Source organism: Lepus europaeus, chromosome 10 (genome assembly GCF_033115175.1).
Source record: "Lepus europaeus isolate LE1 chromosome 10, mLepTim1.pri, whole genome shotgun sequence".
NCBI classification, from domain to species: domain Eukaryota; kingdom Metazoa; phylum Chordata; class Mammalia; order Lagomorpha; family Leporidae; genus Lepus; species Lepus europaeus.
Genome location: NC_084836.1, coordinates 86,512,124 through 86,528,364, shown reverse-complemented (window position 1 = coordinate 86,528,364; position 16,241 = coordinate 86,512,124). Strand labels below are relative to the sequence as shown.

At 36.4% G+C, this 16,241-nt stretch overlaps 1 protein-coding gene across 1 annotated transcript in view; it reads left to right on the top strand.

Moving 5' to 3' along the window:
• Window positions 1–16,241, top strand: part of LOC133768127 (ADP-ribose glycohydrolase MACROD2-like) — a 728,541-nt gene that overhangs the window by 338,484 nt on the left and 373,816 nt on the right. The window lies entirely within an intron of this gene.

Genomic DNA, 16,241 nt, shown 5'->3' with positions numbered 1-16,241 from the left:
ATTACTTTATATCATGGCAGCTTTTCCTTGGACACTTTACGTTTGTCAGAGATGCTGTTTAAAAGGCATATGTGAACTGAACATATTCGAAGCACATTCTGCCCAGCCCAGAGAGATTAGGCTACTTTCTCCCTTGCATGGATACTAGTTTCCCAAATTCAAGTTAGTATCCATTCTGTAGCCAGAGGGGAGTTAGTTATTGAAGACCAATGGCAACTTTAAAAAAGAAGTCTAAGTTTGCTTTAGGGGATAGAATAGAAATTGCCTCGTTCAAGTACCAACTACTCCATTTCCAATACAGTTTCCTGATAATGTGCCTCGGAGGCAGCAGATGATGGCTTGAGTACTTGGGTTTCTGCCACCCTCCTGGGACACCTGGATGGCTTTGACCTAGCCTAGCCTGTTGTTGTAGGCATTTGAAGAGTGAACCAGTGGATCAAAGATCTCTCCCTTTGTCTGTCACTTTCTGTTACTCTGCCTTTCAGATAAATAGGTGAATCTTACCGAAAAAAAAAAACAAAACCCAAAAAACCCAAAAACCAGATTTCCTTAGGCTATTTACTGAACATGGGATGCCTCTGACTCAGATTGAAATTCTGGTTGACTGAGGTCCCCACACTCATCTTGTTTTGCTTGTTTATTTATGTAGTTGGACATTGTTGCATACCATTTGTCTCTAACTTTTGGCTTCAATTCCTTCTTTCTTCAGCTTATAGACAGCTGTGCAGCAGTCCATTATTTTCAGAATCATCCATTGTCTTTTTTTCTTGAACTTGCTGTCCAGACTCTTAGTTCAGGATCAATTTAGCTATTTCTTTACCTACTCTCAGGCTGCTGTTGAAAATACACAATTGTGTGGGCTTTTTGTCTGCAGAAAATAAGTTTTCATTCTTCCTGGTCCTCAGCACCATGATTCAAATTTTTTTTTAGATTTTGTTAGCTGCCCCATATTTCCTTCCTGTACTCCCAGCAAAATCTAATACCTAGAATACACCTATGACCATTTAACTAAGATTTCTAAAAGACAAGATTCAGGAATTGTTTTGATTTTAAAAAAATCCAGTATGATGTTAATGTGTGGCCATGGTTAAAACTTCCATGCTTTGCTCTCACTTTGATTTATGTTCAAATTTTCACCACCTTATAGCAGACGTCTCTGTCTATCCTATCTAAAATATGGGCCTCTTTAATTTTCTCTTTCCTTCCCCTGCCTTTATTTTTCTTTATAACACATATAATTTATTTACCAGGTAAATTGTTATATTTATTCATTTCATTATAGTTCACCCTCTTCTTACAGAGAAAAGCTTCATTGGAGAATACATATATAGTCATGCATCATTTAACAATAGAGGTATGTTATGAGAAATGCATAGTTAGGCAGTTTCATCATTGTGCAAACATCATAGAGTGTACTTGCATGAAACTAGGTGATATAGCCTCTGCACACCCAGCTATATGGTATACTTATTGCTGCTAAGCTACAAACTTGTATAGCATGTTATTGTGTTGAATACTGTAGGCATTTGTAACATAATGGTAAATATATCTGTATCTAAATATGGAGAAGCTACAATAAAAATAATGGTACAAAAGATTCTATGGCATACTTGTTTAGGGCACTTTCTACAAATGGAGCTTGTAGGAGTCTAAGTTACTCTAGGTGAGTCAGTGAAGAATTGTGAGTGAATGTGAAGGTGTAGGATATTACTGTACATTACTGTAGATTTTTTTAACATGCACTGAGGCTACACTAAATTTATAAGAAAATAATTTTCATCATTTGAAAATAGCTTGCTGTAACTTTTTTTATTTTATAAACATTAAACGTCTTGACTCTTGTAATAAGACATAGCTTAAGACACAAACACATTTTATAGCTATAAAAACATGTCCTTATTCTCTAAGCTTTTTTAATTTTAAATTAAAATTCCAGTTTTTACTTTAATTTTTTGTTAAAAATTAAGGCACAAACACATAATTAGCCAAAGGCTACAGATTGTCAGGATCAGTAATATCTTTGTCTCCCTCCTCCATGTTTTGTCCCACTTAAAGTCTCTAGAGGCAACAACATGCATGGAGTTGTCATCTCCTTTGATAACAATGCAGTATTCAGGAATATCTCTGGAAGAACCTGCCTGTGATTGTTTTACAGTTAACTTTTTTTTTTTTTAAATAGAAGAAAATAATTAGCAGTAGGGGCAGGTGTTAGCTCAAGGGATTAGGACACTGGTAGAGATGTCTGTGACCCAAATTGCAGAGTGCTTAGGTGCCATGTCTGCCTCTAGCTACTGATGCCAGTTTCCTGATAATGCATCAGTGATGATGGGTCAAGTGGCTGGGTTCCTGCCACCTAGATGCGTGAGACTTGGATTGAGTTACTTGTTCCCAACTGAGTTCCAGCTGTGGCAGGTATTTGTGGAGTAAACCAGCAGATGGAAGAGTCTCTCTGTCTTTTTTTCTCTTGTCTCTGTCTCTAAGTAATTAAAACTAAAATAACAATAATCATATCTGTTCCCTAAGTGTAAATCTATGTTTGTTATTATCCATGTGGTTTCTTCACCTTCACTACCAAAATTGTCCTGAACTCTCCAATTGAGAGGACGGTAACATTTTTGCTTTTCATAGTCATGTATACGTTTCTCTCTTAAAGCATTTTTTCTTTAAAATATTTATTTATTTGAAAGATAAGAAGAGATTGAATCTCCACCACCTGCTGATTTATTTCCCAAGTACCTGCCATAGCCAGAGGTGGACAAGACCAACACCAGGATCCAGGAACTCAGTCTAGGTCTCCCACGTAGGTGGCAGAAACCCAATTGCTTGAGCTATCACCTTCTGCATTCCAGGGTGCACATTAGCAGGAAGCTGTACTTGGGAGCAGGGCTGGGACTTGAATCTAGTCATTCCAGTATGGGCTGCGGATGTCCCAAGCAGCCCTTTAACCACAGCACCAAATGCCTGTCTCATTGCAGTATTTTTCGTATTGCAGCATAGTGTTTCCTTTCTTCACTTATTTTACTGTGTCCTATTTTTCTTGAAAACATAGTATGTGTTTTCTTAACTTATATATTCCTCAAGATTTGCCATCTACCACATAGAAATAACTCATTACTTTTTCCCTGATATGAATGCATGGATTTTTTTTTTTGAAGAAGCAATGGATTTTATTCAGTTTTTCTTTAAATAATATTTTGGTAGTTATTATTTACATTGATTTGAGAAATTATGTCTTTAGGACATATTCTAGAATAACCATTGTTGATGTTCTTTTAAGAGCTATGGAATTTGAAGTTAATAAGTAAATGTGTCATAGAACCACGGAATAATAAGCTGGTAAGAAAACAAGACTTTCCAACGTTCAGAAAACACTCCATTTACAAAGCCATATGTTGCCATAGACTCAGAAACAACCTTAGACAATGGCATTTAAGATTTTGGGGGAAAGATGGGAATTTTCTTTTATTTAATTTTACTTTTGATAATTCATTTTGGTAAATTATTTTTTCATTTATATCCATTTCTAGTTTTTCTTTTCTAGCAATTGAGTTAGGATCTCAGAGGAAATCATTGGTGTTGTAACATAGGGATTATTTGTCATGTCATTGATGAACTAATTTGGGTGATTTTACTGAAAGTTAAAGTTGTGTTCATCTGGAAAGCAAACAGTTTTGACTATTAAGGCATAAAAACTTTGAGTGTTACATCTAGCTATTCCAACTACAATGTGTTGATTAGAACTGTTTTGAGAATCTTTCTCAGGAACAGTCCAAGTACTATATACTGCTTAGAAAGAAAATACAGAGTCAGTGTATTTGCTCTCAAAATGTGCTGATTGTGGCAGTTTGCCCAGAGCTAAACTTGTAATAAAAACTTCTGGATTGGAACATAGTGATGGCATTTATGTTACTTACCTCCTAAGTTGTTTCTGCATTATATAACCCCCAAGATAACAGGTCTCAGTTTGAGAACCTCAAAAATCCCTGTCACTAGGCATTGCTGAGTTACCTTGAGTCAGTTCTCTGAAGTATGTGTCAGGTGAGAGCTTGCATTGAGCGGTGAAATCCACATCTCCAGCAGCTAAAAGTGCTTGGTTAAAATAGCTTATATCGTCTGACTTTGTCCAGATCATTGTATTGAATTCACTTTGACAGATGTCTTTCTGTGAGGGTGTTATTATTTTTAAAGACTCATAGTTCCTTTCCTTTGGATCCTAACTGCCTTCTAAACAAGGATTAAATCTGAGAACCTGGGCTTATCATATCAGTATGTTGCTCAAGAAAATTTGAAAAAGGCTCTCAGGAAAATGGCTAAAAGCAATATCCTTTGTCAAATCAATTGTGGATGTTCACTAGGAAGTGAACATATCTGCATTGAGAAACTATAGAGGTCTCTTCCATATTTCCCAGTGTCTGTCTACAATTGTCCTGTTTTGAATTTATAGAGTTATCACTGATATTAGCAATGCCTTTTGAGTGCCTTCTAAGGGACTTTTTGTGGAAATAGGCCAAAGCTAAAGAGAGAAAAGGAAATAATAAAATAAAGATGGATGGAGAGAGAAATTGTAGATGGAAAGAATAAAGGATGTGTAATAGATGTGCGTAAGTACCATGTCTTATATTCTTAATGACAATCCAATAAAGAGTTGGCTCTCCTCTTCCTCAGAAAAGGCAAGCATTTTTCACTTGTCAGCCTTCACTGAGTTCCATGTAAGTCTGGATCACAACTAGAGGAACAGGAGTTCTTCCATCACTACCCCTTAAACTGGTAACATCATAACTTACATCGCTACTGTGGACCATCCTTTTGAATATCTACATTTGGAAGTAGCAAGTGAAGCTTCAGCCCTTTCATTATGTTTTTTCTTTGTTATTTTTTTACTGGGAAAATGAGGAAGACCAAAGGCAACTTTTTTTTTTTTTTTTGATAGAGAACATAATTCAGTTTCTTCAAGGAGAAAGTTTTTAAAATTTAAAAAATTTTTTTCTTTTCAACTTTTATTTAATAAACATAAATTTCCAAAGTACAACTTTTGGATTATAGCAGCTTTTCCCCCAATAACCTCTCTCCCACCCACAACCATCCCATCTCCCACACCCTTCTCCTATCCCATTCTTCATCATGATTCATTTTCAATTATCTTTATATATGAAGATCAACTTAGTATATACTAAGTAAAGAAGGAGAAAGTTTTTAAATGACTTTCCTGCAATGCATTTTTTTTTTTTTGACAGGCAGAGTGGACAGTGAGAGAGAGACAGAGAGAAAGGTCTTCCTTTTGCCGTTGGTTCACCCTCCAATGGCCGCCGCGGTAGGCGCACTGCGGCCGGCGCACCACGCTGATCCGATGGCAGGAGCCAGGTGCTTCTCCTGGTCTCCTGGTCTCCCATGGGGTGCAGGGCCCAAGCACTTGGGCCATCCTCCACTGCACTCCCTGGTCACAGCAGAGAGCTGGCCTGGAAGAGGGGCAACCGGGACAGGATCGGTGCCCCGACTGGGACTAGAACCCAGTGTGCTGGCGCTGCAAGGCAGAGGATTAGCCTAGTGAGCCGTGGAGCCGGCCACAATGCATTTTTTTTAAAACAACTGAACCCTTTTTGTAATTTCCTCAAATAAAGAAATTGGTTCTCTTAGTCATATAAAGAATAAAGTACTTTCTTATTAGGAATTTTGATAAATCTAGACAGAAGGAAATGTATACCTATCATCTCATTATTCAGCAATAATTAGTCAGGAGTGCTTGTAATAGTGCTAAGTGGCCTTTTATTTTCCTAATCCCAGGGACAATGGGTAACTGAAAAAAACCTGAAGTTGTCTTCCTGTTCTTTTGCATCATGTTTTAAGTGATATCTATTAGATGTTTTATTTTAACTCATGTGTCTATGGACCAGTAATATTTAAATAGCAACAATACTGTATTTAGGCCATTTTACTCCAAATTCGTGAGTAGCATTAGTAATTCTGTAACCAAGAGATTACAGGGAATTACCTGATGATTCCACCATTTTATCTACAGATTTGATGATATTACTTTGGATCTTAAACCATAAAAACTATACAAAAAATAATAAAACATAAATAGATACACAAAGTTCTTTATCATGCTGGCTAGTGAAATTAATGATGAACTACAATGGAAAATATATGCTTCCACTACATTGTAGCTTATATGTGTTCTTCATTCTGTTTTATAATATAGCACTATTTTCAGTGTCCTAGCAGTGGGATTTCTTTACATATCATTTTTTTTGTATTTCTACTGGAATATAGATTCCAGATCCCTCAGTTTTAGCAGTTGCTCATAATTTGAGCATATGTGTTGGATGGACATAGTTTGTTGGGGAAGTGGAAACTCATTTCCTTTTATCTTTTCCCTGAAAACATTAAGATTCACATTTGTGCTAACTTCACTCAAACTATAACTTGTTTCAAAAGATTTATGTTCAGAATAAACAAGGAAAAATAATAGACACTTTAAATTATTTTTGCAATGATTTTGTTATTTGAATGTTCTTAAACTATTAGCATTTTTAGCTGATCAGCAATGGCAGTAGTTTGATAAGTGTGAAACACTTCTTAAAGGACCAGACCTCTTGGCCAACAAGACCTTTGCCTTATACTTTCTAAATTCCTTAGGAGTTAGACTAATTATGTGTATCTTGGCCAACAGTGTTCTTCCTTTCTGCTTGCCAGTGTCACTTTTAAAATGATTTCAATTTTTAAAAGTAGATTTATTTTCCAGCTGACCTTCAAAAACTACGTTGTGAACTATAAAGCATGCCCAACTGTTTGGTACTAATAAATACTCAATAAAATATTTGTTGAGTAAAAATATTGATTTTCAGTAGTCCTATTCCCATTAGGTAATACTTATAAAACAATAATTCTCAAAGATGGGTGTGACTGCTGGATTCATTTCTCAGGTTCTGTGGTTGGGCAATTCTTCAACTAATTCAGTATTCTGAGCCTGCCTAGCCATATAACTCACCTAGGAAGCTGATTGATTATGCATGCAGATTCCAAGGCCCCAGCCCAGACCTGCTCAGTCACAATCTGTGGTTGATTTGTATCATCAGACAAGTCTGGGAAACTTGCAACTAGTGAGTCTGCATGAGGAGCTTAATCAGTGTATAATTGCCTGATGGTGTAAGGAAAGATTTATAGGTGTGGATTGAGTTGATAGCAATATTTCTAAAACATTTAAACTAGTATTTATTTCTGATGCTAGTTAACTCAAATATTAGAAGTAAAAATTACTCTGATGTTCTCTTTAAATTTTAGCATCTATGAAACAAATTGAAGTGATATCAAAATTATCATTTTTGAGCACTTACCATGAACAAAGTACTCTTCGAATTGTTTTCATGTATTCACTAATAATATATAGAGAGGTAGAATAATTAGTCTAGGATCAAATAAATAATAAGTGGGAGATTGAATTCGAACCTAAGAAGTCATATTTCATAATTGATAGAATTAACTCCTACGTTTTATTGCTTATTATCACCAAATGTTATATACTTACTAATGTGTCAGACATGATTATACTAACCACTGCATATGCTTTTTTTTTAAAAAGATTTATTTATTTATTTGAAAGTCAAAGTTACACAGAGAGAAAGGAGAGGCAGAGAGAGAGAGAGAGGGAAGGAGAGGAGAGAGATCTTCCATCTGCTGGTTCACTCCCCAATTGGCTGCAATGGCTGGAGCTATGCCAGTCCGAAGCCAGGAGCCAGGAGCTTCTTCCAGATCTCCTTTGCGAGTGCAGGGGCCCAAAGACTTGGGCCATCTTCCTCTGCTTTCCTAGTCCATAGCAGAGAGCTGGATTGGAAGTGGAGCAGCTGGGGCTCGAGCTGGCATCCATATAGGTTGCCAGCACTGCTGGCGGCAGCTTTACCTGCTACGCCACAGTGCTGGCCCATGCATATACCTTTAATTCATTTTCCAATCTTATAGAGGAGGATTAAGAAAGAGAAACTAGAGAGATTAAGTAATTTGGCCAGAGTTATAATTGCTAGTAAGTAGTAGAACCAGTTTGGTTTGAAATGGGATGGTTCAACCCCAGAACTCTGCTCTGTTAACCACCACCCTATTTGCAAAGTTGGAAGTTTGACTATACTAATATCTTGTCATCCCTTCAGTAATTTGTATAAACAATTGCAGATACTGGGGTGGGGGGGGCAGTTGTTTCTGTAAGGTAATTGTGTACAACACTTTAATGTCTATATTAAATAATGTTTACATTTAATAACCACCTTAAAGCACTTCAGTGTCTACATTAAATTTTAGATGAAATTCTGAAATATAGTACAAAATTTCTAATCCTAGAAAGACTTTTAAGAAAATGAATCATTTACTGTGTTATCTGTCATAAACTACCTAAAAGAGAGCACTGGAGTGACATACTTCTAATGGATTCTCAATTCTATATTTCTTAATATTAAAAGATCATATAGCTAGTGAATATTTATTTACTTTCTAAACATTTGGCAAGCAATTACATTTAATTTCCTTCATGTTAACATTATATATTACACACAGGTTCATTTTATCATGCATAAATTTTCCCTTTAATTTTGAAATGATTTATACACTTTCTTCACACATTTATTAAAGAAATAGTTCAAACTGCCTCTCTTTTCTTTATTATTTGTCCTAAAATGAAGGTGAAATGTTAATTGGTTTTAATGGCTCCTACTGTTACCTCTCTGTCTGGGACTTCTAGGGAAAAGTGAAGAATTGGAGGCAAACCCGTGAAATTTGTCTAGGGAGGTGAGAAAGATTAATGTTCTTGTGAACTGGTGTACTTCCAGGTAAATCTGTTGCACTATAATAAATATCTAAGGCTAATTTCTACTCTTAGCCCTAATCCTTTAAGTGTATTAATTACCATTCATGGAGGAATTGTCTAAAGAAACACGTTAGCTAAGTTCCTGTAGCTGGAAAAGATCAGCAACTGATAAACAGTGAAATAATTGTGTCTTGTTTAAACATGTTTATGAAATCAGAGAACACATTAACAGAGCTCTCTCTCTCTCTTGCACTCTCTCTCTCTCTCTCTGTATGTGTGTGTGTGTGTCTGTCTGTCTCCTTTCTTTCTCAAAATCAAGGATATTGCTATTTTGGATTCTAGAAGGGAATAGCCTATATTTTGCTTTGCTATTGTGCTTAAATGGAAGACTTCCTAGTTGCCTGAGACATACTTGAACCTAGCTGTTAACCCTCTTTTCTCTCAATAAAAAAGATTCCCAACAGCAGGGCTAATTCATTTGAAACACTGTCCCTGGTGCTTAAACACCAATACATTTTAGTCACTCTGTGACTATAACAAGTAGAGGTCTAGATAGGTGTTCTTCAGCATGTGTTCTTGGTATTCCAGAAAACAAAGAATAATTTTAAAATCAGTTTGACAGCTTTAAGATAATGAATCTTTCAAAGAACTTGTTATTTTTTTCCATTCTTTAGCATTTAACAGTCTCACTTCTGCCTTTATCAGAAGGTTGCAGAGTAATATAGTGAACACATTACTGTGTTAGAGAAAGAGATAAAAGTATGTCTTTGTTAGCACTTGCTTCTGTACAGTCAGTGCAAGGTATGGGAAAATAGGAATGCAAAACCTGTTAATGCACAAGGATCATGAAAAGGTACTGAAGTGAACCTGGACATTAAGATTTGTCTGCCAACTCTGAGTTTAAATATTGAAAGCTGCAAGACAGACAAGTGTTATTACCAGAATATAACAGCTATTGACTATTGATGGCCAGAAATCATCATTCAGCATCAGGGAGCAGAAGTCTGTAAGCCTTAGGAGAAAAAAGTCACATTTACCCCATTAAACATTTTGTAAAGTTAATCCAGAAAATATCTTCCAATTGTTATGTCAGTAAAAGGAGATAATTTTTTCTCTAGACTCAACCCCCTTTTTAAAGTTGCTGAAGAAGTGTTTCTGCTCACTGTTCATTTAAGATTATGGCTATGAGCTCAAGCTTCAGGAACAGACACAATCCATGTTCCACTATTTACTAACCATGCAGCTTTCAGAAAAATTCCATTATACCTTCAAAATATAAAGAGCATCTTTTCCCTTTTCTCTACTCACTACCACCTTCCTGTTCCATACTGTTAAATCTTCCTTATCCAGTAACTGGAGAAATATTACAACTGAAGTCTGGCTATCTGGTCCCCATAATCCTCTTCCCTTGCACCCCTTGCCGTGTTAAAAATACTTCAACTGCCTTTCTTTTATGTTGGAATGAAGTCTAGACCCTTTACCCAGTTCCTCTTTGCCAATCTTTCCTGTGTTTTGCTCACTGGACATGAGCCACTCTGACATTATTTCAATCCTTAAACATACTATGCAGATTTCATGTGTGAAAATTTTAGTATGTCCTGTTTCCTGTGTTCAGAACACTCTCTACCTTACTTTGTTTTCTCTTACCACCCAATCTATGTGGGTTCTTTTGTGATGCTCACTCATAGCACCATGTTTTCCTCTTCATGGTATGTGTCACAGTTTTTCACTTTCCAGTTTTGGGTTTTGAGATCTAAATTCCTACCTTCCCCAGTTATAATCTCTATGTCTTTTTGGTTCACTGCTGCCAGCCTCAACCACAGCTACTGAGTAGGTACTCAATACATAATCAGTGTTGAATGAATAATAATAATAATAAAAAACCTCTGTGAACTTTCAAAGACTTAATTTGCTCATTGAAAAAAGGATCATAATTACTGCCTGTCAAATTTTATGTGAACTAAGTAATATTAAAGTATATAAGGTACTTAGCACTGTGCTTGACAAACTCCTCAACAAATTGTAGTGTCCATAGGAGCAGCAGCAATGAGTCTTGGGCTCTTATCAGGCCCACTGTAAGTATAAGACATCACTAATATCTATAGAGCATTATTTTCAAGAAGAAGAATTTCTTTGGACTTTTTAAAAACACTAGACACTATCGGGTTTATACATTAGCACTGATCCCCATATCAAGGAAGTTAAAATGTGAAATTCTTTCAGTGACTTCATGCTTTCAGATGGAACATTGAAATAAACTAGTCTCAGCTTTGTAATGTCACAATTATCAGAGTCCCAATGTACAATTCAGCAGGGTAATTACTGCAGGCATTAATTGCCTAGACTGTCCTCCCTTCATTCCAGCCAGCTGGCATTGAAAAAGCAGCACTGCTTTTATGTGAGCACACAATCAGTCTGTAAAATCCCATTATCCACCACTTCCACACCCCTGTGGTTGCATGCTACCTTTGGAAGCCTCTTAAAAAAAGAAAAAAAAAAACTTTCAAAGCAGTCCTAAAGTTCATTTCTAATCTCATCCTACCCATATAATACAAAAATGAGATAAAGGGTAGGGATCGGAGGGGTACATAATGTGATCTGCTTAACCTTTTGCCTGGAATCCTGTGGTACTTCTGGGAAAGCCCAGTAGAAGTTTGTATCGATAGAAATGCTTCTTCATTGTGTATTTTGAGATAAAATTGGATTTAATTCTGTTTTGATGTTCACAGAATAGAGCAGGATGGTTATTCTAGTTCTTCTCTATCATCTGTTCAGAATGTGTACACAGTTTAGAATAGGAAATCTCACTGACCTCTCAAGGCCAACATCCTTTTTTTTTTTTTTTAAAAAAAAAGCATTTATTTATTTTGAAAGAGAGGGAGAGATACAGAGAGAGAGAGAGAGAGAGAGAGAGAGAGAGAGAGAGAGAGAGATCTTCCACTTACTGGTTCATCCCCAGAGCCAGTGCTGGGCCAGGCTAAAGCCAGGAGCCAGGAGCTTCATCTAGGTCTCCTATGTGGGTGGCAGGTGCCCAGCTACTTGGGTTATCTTCCTCTGCTTTCCCAGGCTATTTTCAGGGAACTGGATTGCAAGTGAAGCAGCCAGCACATGAACTGGTGCCATATGAGATGCTGGTGTCACAGGCAGTGGCTTTACCTGCTACACCACAATGCCAGCATACCCCAACATCCTTTTAAACTGTGAGCATCTGTTAAAGTCCCTGGTCTGCTTTCCTGTTTGTTACTTTCTGTCTGAGGGTATAGCCTGTTTGGCCCATCATTAACTGGGTCCACTGGGCCCATTGCAATCTTTTTCTTTTGGGTTCCAATTTTGCATGTGATGATATTCTTACAGCAGTCTTCAATTAATTGACACTTGTTCCCTGGGGATGACACCTTCCCTGGTGTCTGCTTCCACTGCTATTGCCACTATTTAATGAAACTAGAGGAAAGGTGGAATGGAGAATTTGGAAAGGGACTCTACAATCCTTTTCCCTAATACTGAAAGTCTTGACTATATTTTGTTGCTATTATTCAGAAATCCTTCTTTTGAAGCCCAAATTTTATATCCATGTTATTTAATCCCATCATCTTCATCTTCAGGACATTTTTCACTTCTTCCTCAGCATCTACCTTAGGAAGCTTACCTTCACACCAATCTTTTTATCTCTCTCGGTTACTTTGTTTTCCTTGCTAATGACTTTTTTAAAGCTACAGCTTTTTCATTAGAGCTTTTATTTCAGTTATCTTAGAGTCATAGTCATCTTTTTTCCTAATAACTAAGTGTCCTGTTCTCATTGTAAATTCCTGTCTTAATATTGTGTCTTATTCTTGATATCAATAAGTCTCCCTCCTGATTTTCACTTATTTTTATCTACGTTATTCCTCCCCATGATCCACTGAGATCTAATTTCTAAAAGAATATTAATCTTCCTCATTGACTCTGTTTTCTTTATCTTCATTATCCTGTCCACACTCTAGAGGCATTTGATTCATTCCTGTGCACACACTGCTTTCATATACTTGAGGGCCTCTACTTTTTCCTAAGTTAGCAATGTTTTCCGCTATGTCATTTTTCTGATTACAGCATCCCTTTAAAAATATTGCTAGTGCCTTGAACTTATAATATTTTTCCCATGATTAATTTTTCTTCCCTGTGACCCTTTATTTTATGTTAGTTTATTCATTTTGGATTCTTCTTCTTTTAACCCTGCAAGTGTCAGGTGTTCCTTTCTTTGGCTCTTTTGTTTTCTCATTTTGCTCACTTTCTGTTGTGTTATCTCACCCACTCCCTCAAATTTAATAATAACTTCTTATATATGGATCCACTTCCTTGATCTGTTCCCAGAAACTGTTTTCTAACCTCCTAAATTTATTTACAAAGGAACAAAATAAAAATACTCTAAATATAAGATGATTTTAATTTATTATATAAACCAACCCACTATGAAATGTTAAAGAAACCACTGTTACTAATTAGTAGGTCTGAATCTATATAGTGCATTCAGTGTGTGCAAACTGCTCTGAAATCTGCATTTTCTACATTGTTATTCATCTTTATTAATTGCCTTACCAATATTTTAGTTACTTATGGAGAGAATCTTCATTTTTAACATCAATGTTTCCTTCCTTCCTTCCTTCCTTCCTTCCTTCCTTCCTTCCCTCCTTCCCTCCTTCCCTCCTTCCCTCCTTCCCTCCTTCCCTCCCTCCCTGCCTCCCTGCCTCCCTCCTTCTCCATCCCATTAGCAATTCACTCTTCAGGACCTCATTTCCTCTTGTCTTGAATACTGCATAGCTTCCTAACACGTCTTATTCCCAGTGTCTTCTCATTTGTCCTTAATACAATATTCTTTATTTCTACAACAAAGTCCCTAAAATGCACAGATTATTAATATATTTGTCAGTAATAACCATTGCTGAAGAATTTCAGTGCAGACTTGGAATTCAACACACTACAAATCTTGATATATAAAAAAAAGCCAAAACAGAGCTTTCCAGTCTTAACCCCTGGATGGACCTTTTGTTTCAACTGGACTATTGGCCTTTCTTCAGATACCTTCTAAATCAGTGGATTTAGAAGGTATCTGAAGATACCTTCTGAAGATTTTAACTTAGTGAGTCTGTATTGAGACTGGGTTATCTCAATAAAAATCTCCTGAAGTGAATCTAACCAACACCAGGACTAAGAAACATTCCTCATTTTTCTATCTCCTTGATTTTGTTCACCATTTTCTCTTCATGGCCAGTGTCTGATTTTCTTCCTTTCCCTTTAAACTCATTTTTACCCTTCAACACCTGGCCCTATTTTACCTCCTTCATAAAATCTTTCTTGATCTATCCAAAAAGATGTAATTGCTTATTTGAAGTAGTAGTAAACTTTTACTAGATAATATGTATCTGTTTATGTCCTATAACTTCTGTATAGCATACTTATTGAAGGCAAGGCTTCTGCTCTTCCTATATAGAAGCCACTCAGTAAAGTTCATTGGCTTGTTAAGATTCTTTATAGAGAAATTCTTAAGAAAGTAATTGATAAGCATGAGGGTTTTTTTTTTTATTCCAAATTAACCAAAACTTCTTAAACAAAAAGTACAGTAGTTGTAATTCTAAGACTGCTAAATTAAGGTTTGCTAATCATGCTAAGTAGCAGAAAGGAATTAAAATTTTAAATGCTACTACTGCTTTCAGCAGCAGATGAACCCATATTAAAGAAATTTCAGGGGTGGATTGGTTCCTTTAACACCCACACTTCAGGTACTTTAGAGCCTGTGAGTTTCTTTGGATTCCTGATGAAAACTCTTATGTTGGCAAGTAACTATAAACTGTGCTTCAGTCAGAAACTGTAGTTAGTAAAGCAGGTTTTTTTACTAGTTCCTTTGGCACAGGGGAATACTTTTAATAAATCAGTTTCACTGAAAGAGCACAATGTTGTTTTTAATAGGGAACAAGAGTGCAAGTGCAAGGATTTAATACGGTTACAGGTGGCTGCATCTAAACACAATTTTTGATTTTTGTCAAACATCCCGCAAGGGAGTGGGTTTTTTTTTTCCCCTCTATTTTTTTTTCTTGCTTTCCCCATTGTATTTCTGTTGAATCTCTAAGCTATATAAGTAGTTGTAAGTTTTTCTCCATAATTTTCAGTTAGTAACTGATTTGAAATAAACATTTAATTTGGGACATGTTTACATTAAATGTAAACACTTAATTTGGAAATGATTGTATAATTTATTTTGTGCTATTTGAGATAAAGACTTGTGTCTTCATATTCTGGGGTACTGGCATTGCAGGCTGTGCCACAACACCAGCCCCCTTACTTGTGATGCTAGATCACTCTTTACAACTGGCAGCATGGGGCAACAGTTTGGCTTTTTATAAGCAACAAATTCAAGGGAGTTTATGGGATTAGTCAGCTTGCTCCATGACTTTTTTGCAGGACTGTTGCTAATTTACTCAGAACCTAGAAAAACACAGTTGAATTTCCTTCAAAAAACACTCCTCCAAGTAATTGTTAATAACATTTGCTTGTGTTTAGTTGCTCCTAGAAAACAACCACCCTTCATAACAAGAAGAAATTGCTCAGGTATATTTTAAAAATGCAAATGAATTGTGGAAAGGATCATGGTTGGAAATTTATCTTTGTCAGTCAGCAGCGTAGAAGTGGCACGCCTTTGGGAAGGATAGTGAATGTTTCTCGACCATAGCGGTAATAATATATATTTTGTAGAACATTGTATAGTTTAGATACACATCATCTTATTTAATCTTCACAGTAACTCTGTGAGGTGAGTGGCATTCATAACCCTGTTCTACAACTATGGGAACTGGCCGAGAAATGATAAGTAGTTTGTTTTTAAGTGTGTACCTGTATAAGTCAACTTTTCATTACCTGAACTAAAATACCTAAGAGCAACTTAGGAGGGAAGATTCATTTCAGCTTACAGTTAGAGGTTCACATTCCAAGATCCGTTAGTCTGGTGTCTGGTGGAGGCTGGCAGTGGCGGAACACTTGGGGAGGAGGAATGATCCTGAAGCAGAGACAGACACAGGAGTAGCACTCTTCATCTACCCTCTATATGATCTCTCTTTAGAATGCCAGTTATAATTTGATCATGGGACTCTTCCCTGGCAACCTAATCAACTCAAACCACTTCCCAACCACCACCCCTTCAGACACCACAACTGGATCAAGTCTCTACTTTAATCCATCAATCATTAATTCCACTAACCATTAACATAAGACTTTGGGGTTTAAACAGCTACATGAGTTTGGGGAGCTAAATCCTGTTCAGTTTATAACAGTACCTTTATGTGGTAGATCTTAGGTTTCAAAAACTTGATACCAACTCACTCTACCCAAAAAAAGAATTTTCTAAGATTACCATAAAAAGTAACATTCAGGATAATGGCAGCAGTGCACATAAGAGAGAAAGGTCCTGAAACCATTGCTGTGG